The sequence below is a fragment of the Corylus avellana genome, chromosome ca4 (genome assembly GCF_901000735.1).
Source record: "Corylus avellana chromosome ca4, CavTom2PMs-1.0".
NCBI classification, from domain to species: domain Eukaryota; kingdom Viridiplantae; phylum Streptophyta; class Magnoliopsida; order Fagales; family Betulaceae; genus Corylus; species Corylus avellana.
Genome location: NC_081544.1, coordinates 4,319,915 through 4,326,509, shown reverse-complemented (window position 1 = coordinate 4,326,509; position 6,595 = coordinate 4,319,915). Strand labels below are relative to the sequence as shown.

The window sequence follows — 6,595 nt, the reverse complement described above, 5'->3', positions numbered from 1 at the left end:
TAGGATAATATTGGAATAAAGACGTCCTACTTATCTCTAGAAGATGACGACTTAAGATTATCTTTACATAATATCTGTTGAATGTTTATCTTTACATGATAGCTGTTGAGTTTTATCTCAACTCTGGACTCTCAAACCAATTCAAATAAGAAGATCCAGTCCAAGTCTACTTCATCTCCCCGAGCCTATAAATAGGTCACTACACAAGGTACTAAAGGATCTTAGATCTTAAATACTGAAATATTCTCACATATTATTGAGTTAGAAACTTTCTGACTTTGGCATCGGAGTGTCCCCGGGGACCCCCTTGACAATATTACATTTTTTGTAGTGATTTGGAGTGCACGACAATGTATTGAAGACCCCGAAGAAAGCGCATCCACCGTGTTGAAAACTGTTCTAACAATATTAATTATCCTATGCATGCATAATCATTCTATATATTGTATACCAATTAATATAATTATCACATGCATGCATATAAATCAACAATTTCATTAATATTAATTTGAACATGATATTATCATCCATAAATCAGTATAGTAATATTAATATGATAGCCATATTAATTTTTAAAAAATATATAAGACATATTGAATACATTTATTTTATAAGACCCGCAAACTTCACATGAACTCGGCTAATACAAAATATGTGGTCGGTGAATGGATTATTGAGCCCTCATTACAAAATATATTTAATTATCTATACATATAGAATATTAATTTATTTATTCTCTAATTAATTGTAATTGTACGTGTTGTACGAATAATGTGTTATATAAGAGGAAAAAATTATATAATAGAATAAATATAATTTTAATATAAATTATATGATAGAGTAAATATAATTTTAATAGTAATATAATTTATAATTATATTTAAATTAATTATATTTATAATTATAGTTATAATTATAATAATTATTATAGTTTTTACGTGCCACTTGGGGCACGTCAAAAGCTTTTGTGGCACGTCAAGAAGCTTCCTCGGGAAGGCAGCTGCGCCTTCCTAGCTATCTCCCTACTTTTTTCTTTTTTTTTTTTCTTTCTTTTTCTTGCATCTTTTCCCTATTTTTTTCTTCCTCCCTCCATGAACCCTGCACTCCCCAGACCTCCTATTTTTTTTCTCCATTGATCAACCCAGCCGGTCACCTTTGTAGCATTTCTCTCACCGCGCGTGTCATCTCAGTCAGCCCGGCCGTTCTCTCTCTTCTTCACGTGGTAGTTCTCTCTCTCGCCGGCGCATATCACCGCCGCTGCTCCCTCTGGCGACCACAACCTCAAGCTCTCTCATGCGTTCTCCAACTCGAGTATCAAGTATATATATATATATACACTAATTTATTTATTTATTTATTAGATAATTAAATAAATTGTATAAATATGTAATTTACAGTGTATATTATTATATATTGTTGATGTAGTTATATTAGCAAATTAATTTTACATGTTAGCTAATTAATTTATTTGCTTAAGAATATGTTTTGTAATATTACTTGTTTGACATATATGTTTTGTATATGGTGAGAATATTGTTTAATGTATTTCCATGCATGCATGCACAATTACGTACCCTAATAGTTTGAAATTAGGCTTTTTTGGGGGAATTTTGCATTTAGATTTAGACCCATATTTTGTGTAGGTTTTGCTTTTGCACCTTATCATAACCCAAAAAAAAAAAAAAAAAAAAAAAATAAAAGAAGCATCTATTTTGAAGTTAATTAATGTTTAGATTTTGAAATTTAGAATAAGTATGTAAATGTTAAGAACGAAAAAAGAAAGTAAAAAAAAAAAAAAAAAACAAATAACATAGGTAGGTGGTTTGATTTTATCTACAATACTTCCCATACAAATGTATAAATGTTATAATAAACGAAAAAAAAAAAAAAAACATTTAACCTAGCTAGCTATATTTAATTTATGTAGAGTCCATATATATAAAAAAATTAATTTAGGTCTTACAAATTTAGATTATGTAAATGTCATAAAAAACCAAAAGGAAAAAATTACAACAATTTAAGATAGCCACATACATTTTAACTAGGGTCCCATGTATAAGATAGCCATATACATTTTATGTTATTTCTTTCTATATTGATTGGTTATTGTGGTGCATATTTTATCTATTATATAAATAATTAATTGTGTGCGTTATGTGTTTCACAGGTTGACATGAGTACCAGGGGGAGGAGTAGACGACGGGGGACCCATACATATAGACGAGCCGGGGTATAGACCATTACTTCCTGAGCATGGGGAAGGGTCTCAGCAGGTTCCGTATAATACGGACGCCGCATTTGATCTTGGTACTCTGGTGCCAACGATGAGCGAGATGGGGGTATGTGCTCACGGCGAGGTAGAGCGGTTGTTCCCTCCGAGTTAAATAGTGGCCCATTCAGTGAGCCATTGCATCCGGATGACAGCGAGACACAATACTATGGGGAGGACGTGGATGATGGCTCAGGTGACTTGGAGGCCGATGATCTTCCAGAACAGTTGGACGTTCACCAGCTCCGGACAATAAGTATATATGCTTAAAATTTCAATATTGAATACGCATAAAATTTATGTAGTAACTATTGAATTCCAAATAATTAACATTTGCAATTATTAATATTTTAGGCATTGGGCGAGATGGGGAGACCCAAGTTCAGGTGGTAACAATCCCACCATCGAACAAGAAGTGGGATGTCCCGCCCGGGCAAAAAGTCGTGTGCGAGTACAATAGGGCGTGGCAGCCCGTAGGGTTTAGCGCGATGAAATTTCGACCGTCGACCGGCAACATCATAAGGACCAGGAACTACGTAAGACTACGGGATGAATGGGTGGATGTACCTCCCCGTACGAAGGAGGACGTATGGGACGCCTTGATGATATGGTTAAACTATTTTTTCTATTTTTGCACATGTATTTCAATATTTTTAACGTTGTTAATGCGTGAATTATACGCCTAATTTTTTGAACATGTGCAGAATGAGTTTTACATCCCGCCTAAGTACAATCTGGAGGCGATTAAAAGGGACGCGTTCAAAGACATGGCGAGTAAACTAAAGAGTTGGAGACACTCTGCAAAACGTTCGTTAAAAATCGTGGAGGGCGATACTTCAGACACCGTGAAGGCGAGAATGGGTGAGGATGCCGTTAGGGCATACGACGCCGAGGACTTGAATGTCTTGTTGCCTAAATGGTGTGACCCGAAAAATCAGGTAGGTCATGAGTGTAGTTGAATTAATTGTAATTGTGTAGTTTCATTAATTGTAATTGTGTTAAGCTTGACATTTTAATGATGGTATTCATGTAGAAGTATGCTGCTTACATGAAGAGATTGCAAGCTAAAAACAACACATCACACTGCACCGGGTCGATGAGCTTCGCTAGGGTGACACATCAAGAGGTATTTGTCTTATTTACCCCATATATATATATAATCGGTTGTTTAGGTCTTTATTCTATTGTTTTATTTTTTGAGTGAATTTTTTTTTTCTATGCAGTTCCTATCTTCGGGCACTACTCCCACTCGAGCTAAAAATTACATCACGACACACACGAAGAAGGATCGTAGCTATCCAAATAAAGTGGTCAGGGAGAGATGCGTAAGTACTTATCGATATATATTTTGATAAATTATCTATGACATACACTTAATTCCATATATGAGATACTAACTTGTTTTTTAATGTACAGGAGAGGATACAAGAATTGCTGCCCACTGACCCGGCATTGACACCGACCATGACTGAAGGGACGGTATGGTGGACACCTAATGATGCCTATGCTCAGGCGCACGGAAATAAGCCGGAGTATGCTGGCAGGGTACGACAGGTGGGTCCGAATGTGCTGCCGGTGCGAGACAACATACATTCGTACTATACACCGTCCCAGGCACGGTCTCAGAATTCTTGGGGCTCCTCGTTCACACATATGACGGATAGAATTAGAAAACTGGAAAAAGAGCGGGCAGAACAAAAACGTGGGATGGATGAGATGGCCAAGCAGATTGAAGAACAAAAAGCTCAGATGATAGAGAAAGATGCCGCCTTTGATGCCTGTTTCCACTAGCTTGAGGCCATGTTCGCGTCGACCTCTGGATCTAAGCCCCACTGAGATAAATGATATATTTTGAGTTGTTTTTGTAATAGTTGTTAAATGTTAGAAACTCTTACTTTTCACAGAAGTCCCAATTAGCAACGCTTTATTACGGGAGTCCATTTTAAAACTAATGTATATTTGCGTCACTGTATAGATTAATTTTGAAGTTTTGTATTGATTATTATTAGTTCACCACTCATTTGCAGGTAATGCAGATTAAGCGTTGCGAGATGATTGTATTGATCAGTTGGGTTCGTCAAACTATATGTTTGTTGAGACAGATTGGAACTTATTTCTAGTAGATAGTACATAAGTGTTAGATTGCATATTTGTTTTGCCTTGTGTTGGAACGTGTTGGAAATTGTATATATTTGTTTTGTTATGTGTTATGTTGGAACATAGTATGTATGTTGGAATTTTGTTTAATGAAGTTGTGTTGGAATTTCATACGTATTCAATGTATTAGAAATTGGATATTGGATATATATTGGATATATATTGGATATGTATTGGATTTTGGATTGGATTATGTATTGGATTGGATATTGGATTAGATTGGATATTGAATATTGAATTGGATTAGATTGGATATTGGATTGGATTAAATTGGATATTTGATTGTATTGGATTGGATTTATTGGATTGGATTGGATATTAATTGTATTGGATTAGATTGGATATGATATTGTATTGGATTGGGTTGGATTGGATATTGTATTGGATTGAGTTGGACTAGATATTGTATTGGATTGGCTTGGATATTGGATTGAGTTGGATATAGTATTGGGTTGAGTTGGATATATTGGATATATTGAATATTGTATTGGATATTGGATATTGTATTGAGTTGAGTTTGATATATTGTATTAGATATTGGATATATTGTATTAGATATTGGATATTGTAGTTGTAATTGTAATTGTATTTGGATCAGGTTAATTGTAAAATGGATCATGTTAATTTAATTGGGGAAAAAAAAAAAAAAAACCTTTTTGACGTGTCAAATGGAGTGACACGTCAAAAAAGATGCACAAATTTTTTGATGTGGCTTTTTTGCCACGTCAAAATATTTTTGACGTGCTAAAATCAGAAATATTTTTGATGTGGCAGAAAAGCCACGTCAAAAATATTTTTGACGTGGCAGAAATATTTTTATGACGTGCTAACTTCGCCCACGTCAAAAAATTTTCACATGGCACTATTTTTGACGTGCTAACTTTGCCCATGTCAAAAAATTTTCACGTGGCACTGTAGACACGTCAAAAATCAGAATTTTTTGACACCCCCCGTTTTAACCGGTGAAGAACGTCAAAAGGCCCACGTCAAAAGGGGTTTTTGACGTGTCAACGTCAAAAACTTCTAGTTAAAAACTCCCAACATTTTTGTTGTGTAAGCCAATAAAAATACTAACACATAAAACCCCCTATATCATGACAACACTAAGTAGAAGAAATTCCAACAGACTTTCTAAATAAAAGATAAATAATGTTAAGAATGAGATCGACAACAACATCAGCGACTAATATCAACTTAAACAGCCACGAATCACAAGCAAAAAAAAAAAAAATCCTATATTGACCAAATTTAGACGTTCCACAGAATCCCATCAAATAAATAGCAGCAAACCCAAAGTCAAAATTTCCCAATATTGAACCTGGCTTCCCATACCATCCACTCCTCAACCATTAAGATTCATCTCGAAGATTCATGTTGGCTTATGTTGGCTTAATTCGGTAAGCAAAACGGTGACCAAAAGTGCCAAGATTCATCTCCATGCAAGTGCTATCTGGATGGGAAGAAAGGCCGTCTAGATTCTCGAAGAAATCAATTTTTCCCGAGTGCCTTGTGTGTACCTTCGTTTGCAAGACATCCGAACAAGATCGATAAACAAGAAAACTCAAGTGCGTCGTTTGCAATCTCATTTGCACCCCGTCCAAACGCGCCGCACCAAGAAATCTATGAAGCAATTTTCCCTAGAGCCCTGTCCAGATGAGCACCCGCCTCGTCCGAACGGCAGTGTACGAGAACTTTGTTTTCTCATGTTATACAACGCCATATGGATGGCCTGTAGCTTCTAGGTCAATTTTACAATGTAATTGTGTTTTAACTAGACGAGGGGTCCTTAGGTTTTATAAATAGATCTCTACAGATCTATATAGATATGAATTTTCACCAGAGAGTTCGTTAGAGGCTATGCTTAGAGAGAAGAATTGCTGTGAGCCAAAGTATTCCTCTTAGAGGATTTTGTTAGTTAGATTGTGTGCTTCAATTGAGAAGTCTATTGAAAGGATCCGGTAAATGAGAATCATGTTGAAAAATATTGTGAGCGAGGAGACGAGTTGGAGGCTTGTCAATTTTACAGAGTCAAGGACTTGCAAAGGGTTGTATGTGTTCCCAGTGTCTATAATTGTTGAACATCTTTTGATAGTAATTTTCTGGGTTTAGCTACTCTGGAAAGGTTTTACTTTTAGATCGTTTTCTAAAAGGTTTCCTTTTCGTCACCAA

At 35.6% G+C, this 6,595-nt stretch overlaps 1 protein-coding gene across 1 annotated transcript in view; it reads right to left on the bottom strand.

The window, feature by feature from the left end:
* LOC132179135 (uncharacterized) overlaps positions 1-6,595 on the bottom strand; it is a gene marked incomplete in the record, with an annotated part of 67,017 nt that overhangs the window by 25,207 nt on the left and 35,215 nt on the right.